Here is a 25,455-nt window from a genome sequence, read left to right on the forward strand (position 1 = left end):
AGTTACCCTGATTTGTGGTTTTTGAATGAGCTCTAACGCAGAACGGACCAGAGCATCATTGAACAAGAGCTTTGAATATTTCCCCGCGATGCACTTTGACCTTTAGTGAAACGACATGAAAACAAGGTCAGAGATGAAAGAGGGTGCAGCTAAACAAACACTCGCCGGGGCAGAGCGCTGACGACGCAACGCATTTATCAGCCAAATGCGAGCGAGGCGCCGCTTCTGCATTATTTAAGAGGCTGATGGCCGCGGCTGATTGATATTCATGAGATCTGAAGCCTCAGGGTGTGTGTTGTCATTGCGCACACACACACACACACACACAGGTAGCTGTCAAATCACTGCGTCTGTTCGCCGCATGTGGGAGTGACGGCGCGCTAAACACTCGCAAACATCCTTCAAAATGAATTCTGCAAACTCTCATATTCCCTTCTTAAACGCAGCGCTCGAACAGCATTTGGGCCGTAACGCGGAGAGAAACAGCTTGTTCTCTTATCCGAACCGGACGCCAGGAAAGATGGAGACTCGACAGGGGACAAAGAGGAGGAAAGGGACGCGTGCCAGGATCTGGTGACACCATACGCTTGCACGGACACACACCTTCAAAACGAGGACAGAGACAGAGACAGAGACAGAGAGAGAGAGAGAGAGAGAGAGAGAGAGACAGAGAGAGAGACAGAGACAGAGACAGAGACAGAGAGACAGAGAGAGAGAGAGAGAGAGAGAGAGAGAGACAGACAGAGAGAGAGAGAGAGAGAGAGAGAGAGAGAGAGAGAGAGAGAGAGAGAGAGAGAGAGAGAGAGAGAGAGAGAGAGAGAGAGAGAGAGAGAGAGAGAGAGAGAGAGAGAGAGAGAGGCGTGAAATCCAGCAACAGAATTGGTCACACTGAATGTAAAATGCACAACAGTTTACAAACTCTAATAGAGGCTTAAAAACATGACTGGATTTCCATAAATCAGTATTTTTCCCTCAAGCTGACGCACATCTGAGGACGGAGTCCACATCCGGCGCTAACAGGCCCGTGTGTAGCAGACAGAAACGATGTCTGAATGAGACGTCTCACGGTCGAGCGCGCCGGGAACTGCTGACAGGAGGATTGGGAAAATGAAACGGGGAAAGAGAAATACACAGTTTGATGGCACTATCAATCTGAACTCCTCAAACGAGACATAGGTGTTGCTGTCAGACGAGCGCCGCACATGCATTGATTTTGTCAGCTTAGACAAATAAGCCGTTTGTTCTACATGCCGTTTGTGAACTGTTCAACACAGACGGCTGACGATATAAGCCACGTCTCAAACCCTGAAAAACGGAGAATTATGTTAAAAATATATATAAAAATATAAAAGGCTGTCCTAAAAATGAACAGTAAATGTAGAATTTAAACCCAGCAGTGCATCGTAATCATTCATATACATTTAATCATTTTGCAGACGCGTCATCAGGTGTAATCTATGCTCTTAATTAACGATTGCATATGATAAATAACAGCTTTTTGTTATTGAGCTTTTCCTTCATACATTCATAACCACGGCGTACTTATTAATACGAGCCCCATCTGCTCCGCAAGTCATTATTTTTCGGTCAATTATGCTCAGATGATTGACAGCTGCCTAAAAACACAGTATAAAACAGTTTATTATTACATAAATACAGAGAAAGAAGAGAGAGTCTCGTGATATTAACCGAGACAAAAAAAATGTCTAATTCTAATTTGAATAAAAAAAAAAGCTTTATTTCTACAGCGCTTTATACAGTACGGACTGTTTCGAAGCAGCTTCACAGTGATAATAACAGGATCAGTGATGCAAACTTCATCAAATATGAGACAAATTCAGCTGTAAAGCAGCTCTGAAAAGACAATATGATTCAGAAAAAGATTTAACAAAGTGTGCAAATTAAATGCATTTATAAATCTGATTTCATCAGAGAGGACGAGGACACTCGGATGCCGCTTGTGTGATCAAACACCTCCATCTGCTCGATTACACGACCACATGAAACAAACCGAACAAAGCCCATCTCCACACACACACACAGAGGAAATCACAGGTAAAACACACACACGCCAAACTTCAGACTGAAATACAAGCAGTCATCACACACTGATCAAGTGCACTTCACAGCAACTGTTAGAGTAAACGGCAGCGCTCATACATTAACAAACCGCACCAGCACATGATCGTCCTCACCTCACCCGACACACCAGCTCAGCTCTACAACACAACGGACTGGAGAACGTCTCCGGTCCAAAAGCACACTCCCCTCCTCTGAAACGAGCCCCGCGACAGCAACAACTCCAGCATGTGCTTTTACACTCACATTTATGCCTTTAGCACACGCTTTTATCCACTACAACACTGGAGAACTGGAGAACGTCTCCATCGCAATGAACCGAGATCGGAAGAGACGTTTCACAGACTTGTCGAGATCTCAGCATCACATTCACCTCGAGCAACTAGAGCATATTCATTTACACTCACATTTCTGCATTTATCCAAAGAAAACCCCAAATTCACATTCATTTACACTCACATTTCTGCATTTATCCAGAGAAAACCCCAAATTCACATTCATTTACACTCACATTTCTGCATTTATCCAAAGAAAACCCCAAATTCACATTCATTTACACTCACATTTCTGCATTTATCCAGAGAAAACCCCAAATTCACCCCGAAACGAACAGTTTGCATTGCTTTTCCTGCCTTGAGCAAAGTTTCTAACACCTGGATCTTCACGCGTTACCTGTGCGTCCGCATCGAACACTCACCTGACACATGTTCGCTGTCATTATTTCCATGGATCAGAGGGTTAGTTTCCATATTACCCGAGACTGCATGGGCTTCTGCGCTCCCTAAAGCGCCTCCTCCTCTTCCTCCTCCTTCTCCTCCTCCTCCTCCTCCTCCTCTCTGTGTCTCAGTCTTCAGCGAGAGCTTCTCTGTATGCGTCTAACTCTCGAAGCCCATGGCTGAGACTCTCGCCCGAAGCCTCAGAGACAGCGGCAAATCAACGGCTGGCCAACGTGATGTCATTAGCTCTCAGCCAGTCAGAGCGCGCGACTGCGCTCGCGGCACGTCACTGGCTAAATTGAGCTCTTCATTAGCCAAACAGCCGAGCCCGAGGTGTCAGGGGGGGAGACGTGGGTGGTTTACCTTCACCCCCAACCCCAAAAATACCCCCCCGAGCGCGTTGTTGGGAGGGGTTGGTGGTCTACAGAGGCCGGGTCACATGCCAGATCCATTTCAAGAGGGTTTAATCAATAATTGTAGGGTGCTTTTCAATTGCCGTCTGCACACGGACCGTCATTAGGATTAGCACTATTCAATTAAATGGCCCACAAACGCCACCAAATATTTCAAATGCACAAATGAGTGTGATAAAACACTCCCAACAACCCTTTATTTCCATAGCGCTTTATGCAACACAGATCGTTTCTCAGCCAACAAATATTTCAAAATGCATTAATTAGCGAGTCGTTTTCAGATAAAACGCTCTAAAACACTCCCAACAAACCCGAAACGAGTCAAGTCTGCTTTATTTCGACAGCGCTTTATACAATACGGATCGTTTCAAAGCAGCTTCACCGTGATAAACAGACAAATAACAGCATCAATGATCCAAACTTCAGCAAATATGAGACTTGTTTTGCGGCTCTAAACAGACAATAGTGTCATTGCTCAGGTAAAATCAGGTCGATGTTGATTCAATTCGGTTCAATGCTGCACATTCGTCAATTACGAAACCAATCGGATTCAGCTCTGTAGAAGACGAGTGTCATTCATTATTCAACAACTCAGTTCAAGGTTCGTTCTCAAATGAGAGTGTCAAAAAATATTGATCAATGATTATTAATTGATTTTTTGAAGCAATGGCAGCAAACAGTTTTCTAATAGAGCGTTACATTGATTTTAGACTTATAAATAACTGATGAATATGCAACATAAAAAAAAGAATAAAAAAAGGTAATAACGCCACAAAAGAAAAAGAGTCCAACAACACCATCTGAAGAAACTCACTGTAATTTACATATAATTAAACCAAAATTCTCATTTAGATGTGCTCACATCTTTACACTTCCACTGCACTGAAATAATTGCACCGCTGATAAACTGCACGCAGGAATCTTCACCCCATAATCAATTTATTTCAATTTGTGTGTGTGTGTGTGTGTGAACTATTACTCAACGAGAGGAGATGAAGATTTGCTCCCGCACGGAGACAGAAGAACGGACACCTCGTGTCTCTCAGACAATTACTGCAGCCGCAGCGTAACATGGAGGCACTAATATCTATTTTCAGTGGAGCACCACAGAGCTGCGTCGCAGGAAAGCGTGCGCTCACTGAACGCTGTTACATTAGTCCTCAGAAAAAAACAATGCGACGAGTAATAACGCGGCAGCACATAATATCCTAATAATGAGAAGATGATGAGAAACATTATGCGAGCTGTATTTGTGCACCGTTTTATTGACAAACGTGAGCAAATAGCCGCGAGTCTCGCATTTAAAATCGTCTGTGACATGTTAATATTTGATGATTTCTCCTGAAAGCGCACACACACACACACGCGCACACACACACTCCATCTTCGGTTCTGAGGTGTGTATCTGTAATTGCTCAAAGGAACAATGAGGTGCTGAAAACACGACCCAAATTGACACGCGTGTCATTGAGCTGCCGCACAAGTTTATTACCCGTGTTCAGGTGGTGAAGTCAGATTGACAGGCGGAGGTGCGAGCGATGTGTGTGTGATGTGTGTGTGTGGGCGAGAAGCGTCAACACATCAGGGCACACGGGCGGAGAAACTGCCAACAACTGTGGCGTGACCTTCCAGAAAAACCCTGAGCCAACATCACACAGCACGGCGAGCTCGACGCTCCCTCTTCGCTTTAACACGTGAGCGCCGGTGAGCGTCGGTGACTTCGAGACTGACGAGGACTCGTGTCACTAAACCGGACGTTTCTCAACACATTAGCTTACAAGATTGGGCAGTTAGAGAGGAGGAAGGTGAGATTCACAGCAACAGAGAGGATAATGGGAAACACACACTCAACGCACCTGCAACAGCTTCAGCACAACACCTGCACACAGTCAGAGCGCATACAGAGTTACTGACATGAAATCTCTTGTTTCTTTTCACAAATCTTGCCTTTTCACAGGGGATTATAAACGTTTCTTTCTGTCCTTTAAAGTAGGAAAACGCTGTAGGACAGACACTTGCACAGTTTGTGCTTGTTAGACTTGGTAAGGCGCGTCAAGTTTAGTGTATCGCACATTGTAATATCGCAATACTTGTAGAAAAACAACTTTTTTTTTAATCACAATACATGTCCTATCGGCACCCGAGTATTGTGATAGTAGATTTCACACACACTGTTAATTTAGTTTGGCTTTCTCTGGCAGTGCAATAACAAATAGGCCTAAACATCTCGCACCTGCAGAAGATAAAATGTGCTCTTCAGACCTTTTACAACAATCGCTTTGGAAACATCGGGAGAAAACATGAAGATATTAGACTAGAGACGGTCTCCGTCATCCTCTCGCGTCCCACATCCCTCTCAAAACACTGAGTTGTATTAGGGCTGGAAAAATAAATCAATTCGCTTAACTATTGTGAGAACTCGATTCAATATTGTGAGGAGTTTTGTGTGAAGCGCGCGCCTAGAAAGCCGCTTCTCAGACAGCTTGTGAATGCTAAATCGAGCTCTTTCACGTCTTCTTGTGCTTGAACGGATATATCAAAACCTCATAACATTGTAATATTGAATCGCAATATTTATGCAATTGCAATTCTTAAAAAGAAATCTCAATACATATCGTAATCGGCACCCAAGTATTGTGATAGTATCAAATCAGGAGATAGGCTAGGTGTATCATCCCAGCCCTTATATATATATATATATATATATATATATATATATATATATATATATATATATATATATATAATATAATATAATATAATATAATATAATATAATATAAATATAATATATATATATATATATATATATATATATATATAATATAATATATAATATAAATATATATATATATATATATATATAATATATTATATTATATTATATATATATATATATATATATATATATATATATATATATATATAATATATTATATTATATTATATATATATATATATATATATATATATATATATATATATATATATATATATATATATATATATAGACACGTTTATCTTTGTGGAAAATAAATCAAACTTTGCTTAGTTCCAAAATTTCTTCTATTGTTTTCCATGTTCAAGGACTTTGTGTCGTTTACATTTTGAAAAAAAAAAAAAAACATATGTAATACATAATCACTGTATATAATACATTTATACACTATAATACTATAATTAATTCCAGCCAGCCACTCAAATAATAATTACATAATTCCTCCCACCAAATCACCGCTTGAAAATAGATTTCACTAGATTTCGTAAGTGACAGGAGGAGGAACTTCTGTTGTTCATATTCCAATATAATTGGCCAAATATCTTGCATAAAAGTCTTGCTGAAATGTGGATGTATGAATCATGGGGAAAAACTGAAGGGTTCATATCTTAACTTTAAATCTCATATATTATTTAATCAGCATTTTAACACTGAAAACATGACGGACAGGTGATGATGCTAAATCTGATTGGCTGACACACAGCTCAAGATTCAGGCCAGATTTACAGGACAAAGAGAGACAAGCAAAAGTTCCTCCGGAATAAATCAACTCAAGCCCGGGATGGACCGCGGCCTCGTCCTCCGTCACTGTCAATTTCCAAGTCATAATCCTTCCCAGATCTCCCTCATCATCATCCCTCGCTCGTGCTGCCGGTGAGGATGGCGGGAGCAGGTGGGCAAGATTATCATTCCACATTTCCTCTCATAAAACCTGCCGCTAAGGGGGAAGACTTATAGATTTTCAATATTAATCAAGCGCTAACCCCCTCGGGAGAAGCGCCCGCCACCGTTACATGCATGACCGTTCCAACTCCTAGATTTCCGGGAATCTAGTTCTCGAGAAAAAAAAAAAAAAAGAGACGAGAGAATAAGAGAATCCCAACGCTTGACAGCCACAGCATTCGGAAAATCATCATCCCTTTTCTAAGCTCGACCGCAACAAAGGAAATCAAAGTAAGCGTCGTCACTCACAGCGCTAAAGCTGTGGATCGGAGAGGAGGGGGAAAAAAATCATCTGTCAAATAATTATAGCTCGTCCTACGATTTCACAGTACAGTTGTCTTTTTCTTTAGCGCGAGGATGAAAAAAGCACCGCCAGCTTTCAGCCAGAAAACACCTGGCACAAAGCTTGCGAGACAACAGTTCCAAGTGCTCGGCCGCTTCATTTACATTATAAAGAACGCATAATGGCAGTGCTTACTAATTAAGCCTCACAATGCAATTTCTCTTCCTGGAAAAAGCAAAACAGGGAGGGAGCTAAGTGACAAACGCGTTTATTTACATTTTTCCCTAAGGAACGGTGTGATTCCTGCATGGAGACGGTAAAAAAAAAAAAAGCCTAATGAGGTCCCCGGGGGCCGAGCAGGAGAAGAGCCTTCATCGGGAGACGTGACAGCGCTCGGCGGACACTGTTCTCCATCCTCATTAGAGCAGGGGAAAGATGCCGATCTGGTTTAGGATGTGTCAGCGAGCAGCGACAGTGTTCCTCTTCACCGTGACATGCTGCTTCTATAGCACAGGACAGGTGGGGACAGAAAACGGCAGGCGATGTGACGCTTAATGCACACTTACTGCCACCGCCGCTCCTTCCCGCATCTGTCCTCGGGTCACACGACAATTACAGCCTGAGAAAACGTTCGATAGCATGAAGCCGAGGGCGGCCGTCGGCACTTACTCCATCCGGGCTAATTCTGCTTCATTTGATGTGATTGACTCACTCGCCGCATTATTCTTCAGTAGCTCAAGTCCGTGTATGCGACCGAGTGGGACTTGTTGAACGAACGAATGGACTTTTTTTTTAAGCATCTTCTGCACACGTGTGACAGGGTTTGTTCACTCAAAAATGAAAACACATTCAAAACCCATTACACTTTCATTCATCTTTGGGTGCTTTCACATCTGTAGTTCGGTTCATTTGGTCCGGACCAAGGGCGAAAAATTACACTTCTCAGGCGTTTTGGTTTCTTTTCACACTATACACTGATCGCTCTGGTCCGAATCAGTTTATGAGTTGATAAAACGAGTCACGTGACAGCATCCACATCACTCGTTGGCCAGATGCGTCTTGAACGCATTTCCATAACTGCACTTCGATTGGTCAGAATTAACGTGCGGGAAAATTCCAACAGAACTCCCGGAAGTAAACAAAGAAGAGGAAAATCCGACAGACAAACACGCCGACGTTCACTATGGAGAGACGACTGCGTGGGCTGATTGTATCTTTGGTCATATTTTATTATATAGTTTGTCTACACCACTTTAGACAAACAATAATGTTTGAGAATGAAGCTCGAAAATAACGTTAATAATTTCTATCAGGCTCCTCACATCTCCAGGTTTGTCCGCGAGCTGCCATGCTTATTTTGAATTTTGAGATATAAAGTCAGAATTGCGTGAAATAAAGTCACAATTGCGTGTTATAAAGTCAGAATTGCGAGATATAAAGTCAGAATTGCGTGAAATAAAGTCAGAATTGCGTGAAATAAAGTCAGAATTGCGAGATATAAAGTCAGAATTGCGTGAAATAAAGTCGCAATTGCGTCTTATAAAGTCAGAATTCTGACTTTTTTTCTCGCAATTGCGACTTTATATCACGAAATTCTGACTTTATAATACGCAATTGGGAGATATAAAGTCAGAATTGCATGATATAAAGTTGCAGTTGCGTGTTATAAAGTCAGAATTGTGAGAAACTATTCTGAGGTTAAAAAAAAAAATCCGTCTTTTTTTTTCCCTTAGAATTGGACTTTATATCTCACAATTGTGAGTTTATATCTCACATTTCTGAGAAAATATGTCAGAATTGCGAGATATAAACTTGCAATTGCGTGTTATAAAGTCAGAATTGCGTGATATAAAGTCGCAATTGCGAGAAAAAAAGTCAGAATTCTGATTTTATATCACGCAATTGCGACTTTATTTCACGCAATTCTGACTTTGTATCTCGCAATTCTGACTTTATTTCACGCAATTCTGACTTTGTATCTCGCAATTCTGAGAATTAAAGTCAGAATTGCGAGATGTAAACTCGCAATTGTGAGATAAAAAGTCGCAATTATCATTAAATTTTTTTTATTTTGTGGCGGAAACAAGCTTCCATAATACAGTAGCGCAAAGTATTGCAATATTTAATTATAAAATTATCCGTTTTACTTTCGGGTTTTCTCCATTGGTATTCTCTGAGTTTACTCTGATAATTTACATTTGCGCATTACATCCACAAGGTGGCGCTTGTTGCGCTGCTTTGTTGTCGTGCATTCAACAGCAAATTCAAATGAAAATGGCTTCACCATCACAACCGGTTGCACACGACGCTCCGACTTCTTTCAAATCGAAAGTGTGGGCATGTTGACCAACTCCTTTTTCTAAACAAAAATGCCAATATTCCCAATTGAAACCAAAGTTGATGACCTTGCAGCCAACAGGACTGGACTCTGGCAGGACACATGTTTGTTGTATTTTTCTCAATTTGATTGAAGCTGGAAGTTACTCTTATTTATATGATTATTCTCAGGTTTATGTTACTCTATTATGTCTGCTTTAAGTTATTCTACTGTATTTAAATAATTTAAGATATGTGCTGGGAGCTCACCATTCATGTGAGAGGTCTCCTATTCAGAGAATAATTACATCCTGTCCTGTAATAAGGTCCTGTGTCCTGAATGTTCAAGGACAAAGTTTTTGCACTTCAGTTAATGTGTAGAAGACAATGTTCACAGAATTAAATGTGACATTGAAGTGAGTTGAGTCTTATTTTCCTAATTTTTTGTAATGCCTTTGAATAATATGGGGGACATGAATCGCAATATATCGCAGAATCGAATCGCAATATGTTAAGAATCGCAATATTGAATCGTGGCCCAAATATCGCAATACTATCGAATCGTCACATTTTTGCCAATTCCCACCCCTAGTAGACTAGAAGAGGATTAAGATCCTTGCACATCGAGTCTGACATTTTTTGTATCCGTTTTTTCGTATTCGTCACGCACAGAAACCTTGCACACTGAGTCCAAAACATGATACGGATTTTGATAAGTTGTAATCTATCTTTTAACACACTTTCAGATGCTCATTCATGTTTATTTCACGCTGTAACTGGTATTATTAAGGCGGAAGAGAAGATCATGTGCTTCTCTAGAGCTGAGCCAGAGCGATCTCACGCCACAGCGCCAATCCGGTATTTATGTTTTGGAATTTCATAAGAAAATGGACGTAATTTGAAATCTGAGACTTTGTTTCATATCAGTAGTAACCAAGCACAAAGATTATTGCGATTTATTGGATGGGATGCGCTACAATGTTCCAGTCATTCATCAAATGAAAAAAGGATGACTAATCGATTCTTGGGATTTAAGAATCGATATCGGTTCGTAAAAATGAGAATCGATTAAAATCAAGAAATCGATATTTTTTACCCAGCCATGCTATTTATCTAGGCTATGTCAGTAAATATTCATCCATGACATTTAATATTTTGGCTTTTTTTAAAAAGAAAGCGAACAGGGTGTGCGCTTTCCGCCATCTTGGTCTCCATTAGTGGTCAACCGATATATCGGCATCGCCCGATATGTTTTTCTGATTGGCCGATGTGTTGGAAGCGGGACTTTTATTTTGACGGCGCTCCAGACTTTTATTTTGACAGGCAGAAGAATTCAAGAATTTTGCAGATTCAAGAAGTTGCCATCGAAAGTATAAGCATGTTTATTTTAAAGATTTTTTTAAATAATTTATTTATAATTTATTAAAATATAATTTATTAAAATAAATAAATAAATAAATAAATAAATATCGGCTTTATATCGGCCATCGGCCACCCTGCTCTCTAAGATATCGGCATCGGCCATCAAAAAAACTATATCGGTCGACCACTAGTCTCCATGTATCGCATCGTGTCACAAAAATGAACTAAAACTCACTGTATTCTTGCCTAGAACGGAAGCTCACACGTGCATTCGTCACACGCTAGAACAAACCTCAAGACAACTGAAAGAAAACAAAATGAGGGTGACTAAATGGCAGAATTTTCCATTTTGGGTGAACTACCCCTTTAAATGGAGCTAAAAGGACTGATGAATTATTAGTACCAGCAAGCATAATGAAATTAGCCAAATTATTTAAGAAACGGAGAGTAGAATTTTGTGAACGAAGGTTGTTCAAGTTTCAGCATCTCCTCTATTCTACCTGTGAAACAGAGGAAGATCTACGCAGAACATGTTCAAATAACACAAGTTTAGTCTTGTGAAAATGCAGAACGGCAGTGATGAGAAGCAGTGATGACGGCGGGACACATTAGCATCTCGACTAGTAACGGTTAAAATGAACTTCTGGCTGTTGGAGGACAAAGACACTTTTCTTATTGAGTAAAACTACAGCAGTGCAAAAACTGCTGACAAAACTCAAAAGAAAGAAAGAAAGTGAAAGTGACATGAGAAGGCCAAGAATGAAAACTCTCCTGCTAGTCGAACACAACAGACCAACCTCTGCTGTCACACCTGCAATGTGTCAATCGAACGTAACGTTACGCCCTGGAGAAACAACAGAATCATTCATGAAGGGCTACACTTGCTCCATCTATCACACTCTCAGCTGTTTTTATAATGCACTCCCTAGTAGAGCGACACGATTCGGAATAAATTGAAAATCACTTGTTCTAATTCTAAATAGACAAATTAAAATAAAAATAAAAAAAAACATGCAATTTACTAGAAGTTTAGACAAAATGTTCTGTTCATTGCTGATTTGAATTGAATTTGAATTAATTATTTGTTGATAATAATTAACCGATAATTCTTTATGTTTGAAAGCCGATAACCGATATGTTGGTAAACCGATAATTTTTGAGAGCCTGATTACAAAAACAAGTCTTATTATTAAAAGTCACTTCCCACGTCCCAAGCACACAATTATAATGTTCTTATTATATTTGTTTGTAGCCTATATGCGCATGTTGCCCTTTACTGTATTTTCCTTTTAAGAAGTGATTCCAATCATATTTCAAGCAATTCGAACAGTACGCAAATAATCCATTATTTATCAGCTTTAATATATCGGCCAAATGTTCTTGTCGGGCCGATAACGTTAACGTTAAATATGAACATATATCGTCCAATACCGATATGGTGGCCGACATATCGTGCATCCCTAATAAAGACTTCATTACAGTGTGAATCAGCATTTTTGCCTGAATCTCTTGAATGAATGATTCAATGACAAATACATTTTTATCATCACCTATGCAATTGAAATAATCATTATTTGAAGCATCCGAGTTACTTTCAAATGGTGATTTCCTCTATTTTGAGCACTACTGTAGACATTAGGGTTGCTATCTGAACTATAAACTTATCCAGTAATTCTGTGATCGTTTGAATTATTGTAATACAGAAATTATGATACTGTGTGTGTGTGGTTGAAAAGACTGTATGCGAAGCGGTTTCATATCTATACATGATATGTATATTAGGGCTGTCACTTTTTATTCGATATTCAAATATGCATTCGAACATGACTGAAATATCCATAATCGAACTATAAACAACCTATCCGGTTTTTAAAGTACCATGTGTAGCGCATTTTTTACAGTCTTTATTTTATTGTTTGCCATCCCATCCAGTAGCGGGCGCTCTAAACGTATTGTAGCGTAGGCCCATGACCAAATCAAGCGAATAATAGCCAATAGCCACCCTGTTTTGGAAATGGAAGATAACGCACAGAACGGCCAGCCTGAGCGGACAACTACGACCCCAACTCATCTAAAAAGTAGTGTCTGGAAACATTCTGGGTTCTACACCGTAGATGGTAAAGTAACCGTTAAAGATACGGTAGTTTGCCGAATTTGCAAAAAACAGTTTACTTACGCATCCTCGACACTCAATCTTCGCGCTCACCTGTCGAGTTACCGTCCGAATGAGGCAGCGGAGTCAGAGACACAGCAGACGGCCAGAGCATCGCCAGGCGTCCAACATTGTATGACTGCATACTATCCTGCACAACCGGTCGGCACCTTTTTTTCCCCATGTAGCCTAATTTTGTGATTGGCTATGCATAGCGGCACTTCATATGGATTAAGCTGATAACCTGCTGTTTTAAACATTAAGTCAAACATTTTTTTCAGACAGCCTGAGTCCTGTTTATGACTGTCAGACTGGTAATAAATTTGTGATTGAATCTCCGTTACGGTGTTTTTTTTTTGATATTCGAATATATTGCTTGATATCCGTTCAAATGAAGTTTTTCTCAAAAGTGACAGCCCTAATATGTATACTATATATACACACATCTCTCTGGCTCAGAACGCAGATCTAAATGTTCGCCCTGATCGTACTAGTAAAAGGTTTAATAGACAAAGACGAATCGTTGTCATTTAGAAATAAGATCAAACATGCGTGTTTTTAAATCAAGATTACGATCTTTTAATGATTAATTGTGCAGCTCTTCTTGAAAGTGTCCCATCGTGATCCGAAGGGGGTAAAAATAATAGATAAACCGTCAGTCATTCCATCTAAAATGGTTGACCATTTACAATTCTCAATATTCTCAACATGATTGACCTTTGCTAGAAAAAACTCAATGCAAAACTCAACACAAGATAAAGCAGGACAATCGGACGTACATCATGACTTGAAATGCAAATACCTGCAGAAAGAGACCATAAGAGAGAAAGAAATGTCACTTCAATCACTTGAGAAATGCCTGCAGCAATTAAAGAAAGAAAATCAACCATCCCCACCAACACATGACGATGAAGGGCACCGTTGCACCATGGGACGGGATCCAGCGTTCTGCCGGCACACACTCTAATTAGGTCAACCGTGCGCTACATGTCGACCTCTACCTGGATCTGAGGGAACCTGGACAATTACGCGGGATACGCGCTTCCCGCTCGTGGGAACGCCGAGCACATCCTAACATCAGAGCTCGTGCCAATTTCACGAATCTGAAAACAGAAGGTTTTTTCGTTTATGCGAGCAGCTGAATATTACAGACCTCCCAACTTTGTTGGAGAACTGAGCCGGTGAACCGCACGAGACACTTTCCTCTGCAAAGTGCACAGGCAGAACTGTAATGTTGTGGAAACTTAATTGACTCGATGACCCGCTTGCATTGATGGATGGCTCTAGATACCCTGAGCATTCAAAAGACAAGAAAGACTGATGGCTGAGCCGGTAATGGTGTTAAACCTGCACAGAGGTGGATGGAAACGGCCACCCGCCGCGTCAAACGAAGAGCTCAACAAATGTCTAGTGTCAGACGCTTCATATACAGAGATGGGGAAACGAATGTCTCTAATGGGTGATGGAGGAAAAGATGCAGAAAAGGCAAGGATCCAGTTCCTTTAACACGGAAAAATCTGTCAGGGACATTTCCGTAGCTAAAGGCCAGAAGAGAGGGGGCATAAAAAGCGAGAGTTAAATGCTAAAAGGTTGAAAGAGCGAGCGCTGAGAGCTTTTACGGGCAACACCGGCGGGACGCGACATGATGATACAGTCAAGAGAGATGCAGCGACAGGCACATCAACGCTCTAATGGAGACTGCGTCTAAAACGCTTTGTAAGAAAGCTGCGAGTTGCCATTCACGAACATGCTCTCGATTCGGGTCAGGCCATTACTCAGAGCACGGCTTAATGTCTCAAACTGCACAACGGCTCTTAACGCAACACCTATGAAAAAACACACACTCTTAAATCAGGGGCCGGATGAGTTCAAAGCCGCTGTGTACTGTCTGAAATCGATTGAATAACATGCTAAACGTTCAAGAGATTCGACACACACCTGCAGATCTTTGTCTGATACATCATGGATGAGGTTAAAACCAATGTAGTGTCACACCGTGTCACGGGTAAAAAGGTTATTTTCCATGTTAATCCTCCTAAGTGTTTGTCCTAACTAGTGGTCGACCGATATTGGTTTTTGGCCGATATAAAGCCGATATTTTTATTATATACTTTATATTTATTTTAATCAATATTTTAAATAAATTATGCAACAAATCTTCAAAATAAACATGCTTATACTTTAGATGGCAACTTCTTGAATCTGCAATCCCATTACAGTATTTTTCACAAATAAAGTAATTGTTTAAAAATATATGAATATGTGAATAAAAAGGAAGTAAACATGTAACGGCACTTAGTAATCTGGTAATATTGTGCGCACTGGTAATCATATTTTTTCAAATAAAGACAAGGTAACGCTAATATTACATCCAGCACACAGTGAAACCGATATGAATATGACACAGTGGGCAACTGGATATGGCACAGCATATTTTAAAATGAAGGATTTAAAGTTTTTCGATCGCGACTCCTGAAGCTGATCTTCTGTTCGCATTCACTCACTTCGCACCGTCGCTCGCAGTCACGCGTTTATCAGGCTACACATGTACAAGATATCACAGCTGGATTCGATTACATCTGCAAGGTTTGTGAAATTAAATGTTTATTAGATATTCAGCGATTTGTTTAAATGACGTAGATGCGCATTTGCTGAATGTTGATGGCAAATGAGAAAGTATTTTAGCCTGATTGTTTGCCTTTTCCGTAACAAATAATATAAAACTTTACTTTTTCGCATACCTTTTACTTTCTTTGTTTACCAGTTCTGTCTAACAAAGTATTAGATATGACTGACAGAGATCGTGAACTAATGAAGACGGAGAATGTGTGAGTGAGCGCTGTGTGATCAGGCGCTGCCGTTCTCTTCTCAGGCGCGGGTGTTCTCAGCCTCGCCCGTCAAAATAAAAGTCCGGAGCGCCGTCAAAATAAAAGTCCCGCTTCCAACGCATCGGCCAATCAGAAAAACGTATCGGTCTTGGCGATATATCGGTCGACCACTAGTCCTAACCAGCCGCGACGGCGACACGCGGCGATTCAATTTTAGAAACGGTTTCTATTTTTCTGTGACGTCGCGCTGGAACAACAAACACAAAGTGTGGCGGTGATAATCTCAGGTGCTGTTTATGTGCTTTATTTAAAGCTGCAGTCCGTAGCTTTTTGGGGTTAAAAATTATCCAAAATAATTTTTGTGAGCAAGTACATAACCAGCCAGTGTTGAACACTCTCTGCTTGCCGTAGCTCGATTCAAAACGGTTAGCTTGTAATAATGTTTTTAACTCCAGTGGTACTGGTGGATTTCAGTGGGAAATTCGAGCATGTCTTTGCGTTATTCCGTCACATCTGTCCACATAAAGAAGAGTCTCGGCTAGAAGGCTGTGAGTGTGAGGATGCTGGAGGTGGAGATTTATAGCCTTTTCTCACAGCACTTCATATAATTAAACTTAGCAATTTGATCTTAGCGGATCCAGAACGGTTCAAACGACGATCACCAACTGGAGATTCACCCGCCGTAAAATGCGAAAGACTTCGGACTTGAGAAAAAAAAAGAGACTGAAACCGGCCCATGCGAAAACAAGGATAATATCGGAAGGGCATTAAATGTAGTCACGCAATGCTGATGTTGTTAACATTAACAATTTGAGAACAAAGTATTTTTGCACGGTTTGACATGATATAATAAGCGATCGTTAGATTTAATCGGCGCGATTTACTGCAATGCTTTTTTCCCCTTAGTTGGTCCGAACAAAAGTGGATGTTACTTGTTTAGACGACATTTTCCGGTGAAAATTCTTATGTTGTTCATATTTCCAAAAAGTAGAATCTGTGATTGCGAATGCCAGGATGCACAACGGCGCGGTGATTGACAGCCGCACATTCTCGTCTAAACACTGGATTCATCCGCGCTGTGCCGTGCCGAGTTGATAATTCCGCGAATAACTGCAATTGCAGATTTCGAACAGAGATGGCGACAAAGAGGAAAAACTGCGGACTGCAGCTTTAATGTTAAAAGCGTGTAATGTGACTTTGAATATCATTTAGTGCTCCAGCTTTGTAGCTGTAAAAGCAACAGTGGATAAATCACCTCAGATCTTGAATTAAACAAATGGAAACAAGAACGTTCAAACTGTGAACAAACAAGTGTATTCTTTGACAAAGATTGTTTTAGTAACTCAGTAGCCTATGTATTTTAATAATGTTTAAACAGTGTAGCCTAATATTTGTGAATTTGATTATGCAGCTGCTTATCCATTCTCTTGCGAGTGCCGTCAAGATTACTCTCTGGTGCCGCGAGACTCCGCCCACACGCTGTTCTGATTGGCTGTGGGTTTTGATTGATTTTGACACATCTCGGACTAAAGTCCATAGGCTTGTTCCAGTCTGGATATTCTCCACAGTATCTCAAAATTGAGAAGATCGTGATTCGGCTCGTGATTGTTTGTTATAAGATGATAGATCGCCCACGCCTATATCGGCAGTGTCCGAATCCACTCACTTGTTTTCATTCACTCCTTCAAGTGAACTATATTAGCGGACCAATGCAGGGAACAGTGAACGAGGGTAAAAGGGGGCGACATCGGACACAGCCTCATCAGTGTGTTTAGGTTTGGACGAGAAACTTTTGGAAAACGCTAGTGTGGACGTATCCTCAAATCCCAGTGAGCTTAACCTGCTGATTAAAACAGTTCTGGCTCTGGATTTTTCTGAACGGTTCATGAAGACGGCTCACGGGGCCGACGGCTCTCAGGTGAGTTGGTCCCGTGGGGTGATGTGCACCTACAGTACATGTGTTCAGTACTCTTCAGCAGAGCTCATATATCACCGGCACACTATTAATATCAGCCGCTGACAGATACAGGCCACGGAGGAACACCGCAGAACAATACTGCTGATAAGAGCACTTATAATGTGATAAGACTGCAGCAATATCATGCACATGCCTCTAGACTGAATCTTTTCTCCTCTCTTTCCCAAATGGTAATTATATTTCCAACTAAAATGGCACCCTCGCTTGTTTTAAACAGCACCTTTGTGTTTGAAGGCAGATTTGCAAATCGGCTTTAAGTCGATGTGTGTCCTGTGTACATTGTTCTACGTCACTACTAAGTGCACTTGACAGCTACAGCCTTACTTAACACACCTAGTTCAACTCATCCACTCATTACAAAATCTTCTGTTGAAACGGTCGCCAAACACTGGAAAATGCAAGTGCAAACTGTGATATAACCAATAAAAACATTCAGAAGAAATTGGATATAAATGTCTTAATGCAATAAAGCCTACTGTGTTATATCGGATACATTCATTTCATGATCAACTGTTGAAAAACCTGTTGGACACAATCTACTAAACGCCTTTTGTTGTCGGATTCCAAGTAAGTCTTTTTCCCAAGATAAAGACCTATTAGTATCATAAAGAAAAAGAAAACAAATCACCTCCAGGTCGTGGTTCACAAAAAGAATCTGTGAAATATGTACTGATTACTGAAGTTAACAGAAGAATAGCCTAACTTTTGTATTGTAATGTTTCAAGTTAAACACACTGATTGAAGCAACTTCGGTATACTTAATTATGTATACATCATTGTTTAGAAAAATCGAATTAAATGTGAGTATCAATTATGATCCATTAGGCGTTTGAGGGACGTTGACCACAAGACACTCACTATCTCATAAATATGACTTCATATGTAGCCTAATTATTTTAAAACAAAGCTATTTTTCGCATGTGGAGGGAATGGGCTTCCATAGTACACGGCTAATCAGATGCAGAATAAACAATTGTGACTAAACAGAAACCATATTTAACCTTATCTAGTCAAATACTGCATTGCTAAAATCTGTCATTCACTCTGACTGAATTTCTCACTGACAACAGTTAGCATGTTAGCTGTGCTGCTAATAGACAGCCAATAATAAGATGTGTATTTGACAGCACGTTGACATTTATGAAGCCAAAATGTAATCTCAAAATTAAATCTATTGATCCAGATCAGTTAATACGTATTCGTGTGACATGTCAATCACTTAAAATCACAGGCCTGTTGAGTTCAGTCAGACACCGGTTTCAATGAAACACATGGCGCACTTATTTACAACAGCAGTAAAATCACAACATGAACTAACCCGAGCTATTCGCACGATATAAAGGATTAGTACAGTCAGATTATTTGTTAAAATGAGCTGTCTTAACTAACCAGCTAATGCAGATACCGCGTTAGCAGACTTGCTAATCAGCCGCTCATGCAGCCGTTGGCCATATTATAAACAGTAACTTACACAGAAAACAAGTATAAACATATTCTTACCGGTTCCGTTAAAGCGTGTCGTTTGTGGACGGTAATGCTAATATGTTGGGAGTGTTTGTTGTCATTTACTGTGAAAAATAAAGGAGCGACTGCTGAAGAGATCGGCGTGGAACACGGTGACGGACACCTCGTTTGGTCCAATCAGAGCAGACTATTTCCGATCGAGAGCCAATCACTTCACAGTGTTGACATGAGAGGCGGGTGTTAACGCAAGGGCTCTATAAATATGAGCAGGAGCTGTGGAAAGGACGCACATGAGTGGAGATTGAGTGGGTGTTGGCATGTTTATGCAAATTTGTGTGATTTTTTCCCGTGATGTATGTGGATAATTGGAGAGGTAGATAACCGCAGCACGCCTGTTGTGTTCCTAATTTGTCAAGTCACAGTTATTTCTATAGCTACCTCTTTATACGATACAGATTGTTTCAAAGCAGCTTCAGGAAAATAACAGAATCAATGATGCATAGGCCTATATGTAGTCAAATATGAGCTGTACATTATGCTGTAAAAGCAATAGTGTCATTATATAGCTCACTCAGTTCAGTGTTGATTCAGATCAGTTCAATAATTGTGTAAAGGTAATCAGTTATTAAACGTTATAAACAGCTCCACAGAAGACAATAGTGTGTCATTATTCAGCTCAATTAAGTTCAAGTTCTCACCTGACAGTGTTAATGCAGTTAGATCAATCTTTTAACCCCCTCCCCCCCACATTAATGTTAATGTAGTTTGAGTGCTACTTTGCATTGTAACACTAAACTCAAAAGCTAAAACTCTAAACTCATTCACCTTTTTATTATGTGAAAAAATTTTACATTTACATTTGGCTGACGCTTTGTTCAAAGTGCATTGCGTTCAACGTATGTACTTACATGAATTTGACTATTCTGCATTCAAACTGAAAAAATATTTCAGCATGTATTTGTTAGCTTACCTAATACGTCACATATGCTAAATAATAAAGCTGCAAGCTGGACCCTCTGAAAAATATATTTTGGACGTTTAGTTACATTAATGCATTTGGCAAACGGTTTTATCCAAAGCGACTTACATTGCATTGAATGTACACATTTTATCAGTTCATGCATTCCCTAGGAATCAAACCCTTGACCTTGGTGTTGCAAGCACCATAATCTACACTCTTGAAAATGAAGGTTCTTTACTGGCATCAGTGGTTCCATGAAGAACCTTTTACATCAGTGGAACCTTCAGATTTTTAATTGTTCTTCACACTAAGAAAACACCTAAAAGTTTTTTGTGGAACCAAATATGGTTCTTCTATTGCATCGCTGTGAAAACATCCTTTTGGAACCTTTATTATTAAAAATATCCATATTTATAACTATAATCACTGGCTTCCAGTAACGGTCGTACACAAGTCTAGTTCAGGCAGAAGAGTGACCTCTGACCTCTGATGTCATGCGTCGAGTCAGAGGTCACTTTTACATTGGAACTAAACTTGCGTACGGCCGTTACTGGAAGCCAGTGATTATTATAGTTATAAATATGGATATTTTTCTTTTTTTAAAAGCGGCCTTTATGAACCCCTGGATCCGTATAGATTACTGCATGGAGAAACTCAGGCTCTATTCACTCCCATTATAAAGCGTGTCAGTACTACATTGAACTACTATATATAATGTTGAATATATTGTTTAATAATGCAATGAGGAAATATTTGTGTGTCCTGATAATGCCAAATGTCTGATGTTACCAGTAAAAAGTGGCTTACATTATTTTAAATACATCTAGTCAGAGTGAAATCATATTCGACTAAAATAATTCTGTATTTTCAGCTTCAGAATCATGAATATTGTTATTCTGGTGTCTCTATTGTCCTGTGCTTTGGGTTTCCAGCACCAAGTCCAAGCCTATTCATTTTTACACCCAATATGTAAAACCAAAATTAGCATTTTAATCAACAGTACATTTTCTGTTCATCTTTTATCATATGTCTTGGAGTATCGCAATAATATCGTATCGTGAGTTCAGTGTCGTGATGTGTGACATGAGGGTATCGTTACACCCCTATTTTTAACATAACTCCAATAGTGTTCGGCTGAAAGAAGAAGGTCATATACACCCATGATGGCTTAAATATGAATAAATATGGGATCATTTTCATTTCTGGGTGAACTAACCCTGAGTGTCTGTTTGAGCTACAGCAAGGCACTAAATCATTGTTTATTTTTGCACTCTCTCAATTTACAGGTGTGTCTTCAGATCCGCTGATCTAACCCTAACTGCACAAGATAGCTTTTATCTGTAGAAACGCTTTCAGAGCCTTTTCCCCTGTCGAGTTGCACCAAATCCATTTGCTTTTGACAGTTTAACACGGTCCGAAGCGGACCACCAACCCGGCACAGACCCGACTGTAGCAAAGAGCACTTCCAGACGATGCCGAGCCTTTCCGAGAAGAAAGCTGTAATTCAGCGAGGGCAGCCTCTGCTTCCCGGCCTTCTCTCTAAATTGGTTGATACCTTTGAGAAGTCACTTGCTGACGTTCATTCTCCTGTGAAGAGACGCTGTTAGTTTTATATAACACTGTGTGGGAGGCCGGTGACGATCGCAGCCCATCCAGTGCAGTGTGTGTGTGGGCAGCCGCTTTTAACAAATGGATACTGGCTCACACTCAGGTTATGGGGGAGTACAGGAATAAAATTATGTAAATACCCTCCAAAGTAGTGACACACACACACACACACGCACGCTCAAACAGAGCTTGAAATATCTATTGATCTGTGCTGAATATTGTGTGTGTGTGTGTGTGTGGGGGTCTGCTCTTAATTTGGAATGGCAAATCCAGAAAATGAAGCTGAATTTAAACTCGAGATCAAATAAGAGTGTCGCTTCCACTTGAATATTTAGTTCAGACTGCAGCACTTCATTGGATTTCAGAGCATTGGCTACTAAAGACAAAAGTACTTCCCATTAAACCCAATAGCTGATCACACAGATATGATCGGCTGAGGGAAATATACTCTCTGCTGAGGTTTATCGCCTATAAATCTGATCTAATCAGTCATATCCCACTGCTGCCAGTTCTGTTTTTATACCTTTTGCTACTATTTATTGCCTGTTGTGTCACTGTTGTTTCCAACCAACCGTGTTTTGTTCCTATCCATTGCCACTGGATGTGCTATAGCTAAAGTAATATTATTGATTTGACTGCACTGACACTATAAGACGAGAACAAAACTGGAACTGAATTTAGCTGAATAATATTGTCTTCTGTAGAGCTGCATCAAATGTGATGAGTTTTTGCAACATCGACAGTTACTGAACTGAATCACTGAACTAAATTAAGATGAATAATATTGTCTTTTGATGAGCAGCTGCTTTATATCTGAAATCGAATTTCTTAACTTCAATTAACTTTAGCTTTACACAAAAAAACTCTTTGGCTGAACTTTGGTTTTGGCAACCAACATCCATGACATTTCCTATTTGTTTTGTTTTTTTAGGCTATTAAATGGTAACTATTTTAAATATCAACATAATAAAACATTAACAAGTCTCTCAATTTTCCTATTTTGCTAAAAAAAAATATCCCTTTCTACCAACAATTACTCTCCCAATCAAGCTCCTTGCAAAGCATGATGGGAAATGGGAATCCTGTTTTCTATATATAATCGAGATACTGAAACGTTCTCCCAACATGAAAACATTGAGTTAGGCCAAAGAGGAACCGTTTCAAGTCAGTTTAACATGACGCAATTGAGTTCAAACAAGAAACCTAATTTAATGATGTTAAATCAAAATTAGTTATTTAAATGAAGTAGGCCTATGAACAGTAATCTTGTGCAAAAAAACCCCCACTTAATTTCAACATCTGACGCAAAGCATGCTGGGAACTAGAACACTGCTGCACTCACTCACTTTAAAGGAGAACTCCGTGAGTTGTGAGTGATTCCTTCTAAGTGAACGCGGGTGAATCTGACTGCAGTAGATGTGAAAGAAATATATAAAAAATGAAGTTAATTCAGCCAGCGCACATACCTGTGTTTACATCCTGTTTTCAGTCGAAGTCCACAGTAATCGATTGTCGAGTTCACGCGCATAGGTTTAGTACCTATGATCACGCCCGTGAACTCGACAATCGATTACTGTGGACTTCGACTGAAAACAGGATGTAAATACAGGTATGAGCGCTGGCTGAATAAACATCATTTTTATTCATATCTTTCACATCTACAGTACTGCAGTCAGATTCACCCGCGTTCACTCCGAAGGAATCACTCACATGACCTGTGCACTTGTAATGACACATCAAGGATGTTAAGAGGCTAAAAGCAGGTTTAAAACTTGCCCCATTGAAGTCAACAGGGTGCAAATTTTAAAAAGAGGATAACACGGTGTAGGCAACACCGATTTTTGTCGTTGTTCTCTGTACTGACAGCAATCCAAATGTACAAAAAAATTAGCTCAATGTTAAAATTGAGCGGAGTTCTCCTTTAAGATCAGCTTTTTCTATAAAGTACAATGAACTTTCAGTAATATCTGAGTGAAATAAGCTCATTTCATTTGACTCATTTGTTTTACAGGAACATTTTAACCTCTCATGTTACGCATTTTTTTCCGATAAAGGCAAGAAAACGCATGAGGTGACGAAATGAAATCCCCTGTTTCTTTCTGTACATTTAAAAAGCTGTGCTCTCAGACATAAAACGATTCACTGCATGTCAGTAAATACCATGTGTAACGTGGCTTGATCCTCTACAGAGAGCGTCAGCTTCAGAATTATAATCAGGTATTCTCTTGCATTCAGCCGCTTGAACTGAACCCATTCAAGAAAGCCGAACAATACAGGCATCAGCACGACGTGACAGCGCTGGGCTTATCTGTCCGAAGCACACAGGTCAACCAGCCAGCTTTACCAACCGGCCAGATCACCCAATGACAGCGCAAATCATGATCCCAGGACTTTGTGTTGTGATATATGATCAGCTCTGGAGGCTGGACTGTGTGCGTGTGAAGATGCTGAAGACAGACTGGTTATTTATCTGTAAATTGATCGGCGGGTCTTCGAGGGAGGAGGCCGCCGCTCGTCCCCTGGTCAAATTGGGAGGGCAGTTTGCGCTCGCACATTCAGCACAGCTTTAGCCCTTTATAATGGAGCAATCTAGCTCCCCTCGCATTCCCCAAGATGGCTTTTCCCCTGTATTATTCATCCTGCTAAATTTTTTCCCAAGTTTATTGGTCCCCTGCAGCCATATTTTACTGGGCATTTGACCTGCGTCATTCATATTCATTTGCCCGACCCGTCCTGGTGAATAGTATCGTCGCCTCAGGGTTTGTCTTCACACTGACCCGAGCGCTTATGTCGGATTTCCGAGCCGTTTCATTCAGGACTGACAGTGGGAATGAGAGGAAGGATTTTAGACACTCTTTACAGAAGCGATCGTCACGGTCGCATGCAAGAAGCTGCTCAAAACTAGCATTCTGCCCTATAGAAAAGCAGAAAGCTAAATGCATGCAAGATATAAAGGTGCAAAATGTTCAATACTGGTACAAAATTAATCTCAACTATTAAAATCTGTATCTGTTAAGTAAGGGATAATGTAAACATGGCTACCTACCAAATAAATCCATAATTTGACACAAAATATTGATTTAAAAGGGAGTTTATTGATTTAAAAAAAACGATTGTATTGCTTCCGCTAAAGAAAATAGTCCGTTCCGTCTCTACGGTTAGAATCCTGCGTCCATAGCAACGCTCTGTTTTTCATGGCAACGGTGTGTTATATTTAACAGCTGTCTGTTATCAAGAAATAACACACTGCATTCTACATTAGAATTCAGCCAAGCCATGTAATAATATTAATAATTTTAAATTATTATTACAAGCCATGTAATAATAATACTTGTTACATGGCTTGGTTGAATTCTAATAACAGACCGCTGCTAAGTATAACACACCGTTGCCATGAAAAACAGAGCGTTGCTATGGACGCTAACCATAGAGACTGAACGGGTCCTGATCAGGGGGGCAGGGTTTCATATTATTTTGAAGTTTCCCCGGGCGCCGCCATTGGCTAGCGGACCCCTACCTGCTGTTAGCATCCCATTGACTCCCATTCATTTTGGCGTCACTTTGACAGCGAATAA

General features: G+C 40.1%; 1 protein-coding gene across 21 annotated transcripts in view; it reads right to left on the reverse strand.

Moving 5' to 3' along the window:
* LOC311298409 (R3H domain-containing protein 1-like) overlaps positions 1–19,544 on the reverse strand; it is a 55,786-nt gene extending 36,242 nt beyond the window's left edge. For 13 of the 21 annotated variants that reach the window (XM_084421287.1, XM_084421286.1, XM_084421297.1 and 10 more), the window contains exon 1: positions 2,777–2,985. The gene's annotated coding sequence lies outside the window, so the exon portion shown is untranslated. Of the gene's footprint in view, positions 1–2,776; positions 2,986–19,347 lie in introns of those variants that run through there. The other 8 variants (XM_084421290.1, XM_084421289.1, XM_084421285.1 and 5 more) reach the window with 2 other exon arrangements.
* Between the last annotated feature and the right edge of the window lie 5,911 nt (positions 19,545–25,455).

Source organism: Rutilus rutilus (assembly GCF_951802725.1).
Source record: "Rutilus rutilus genome assembly, chromosome: 10".
NCBI lineage: Eukaryota > Metazoa > Chordata > Actinopteri > Cypriniformes > Leuciscidae > Rutilus > Rutilus rutilus.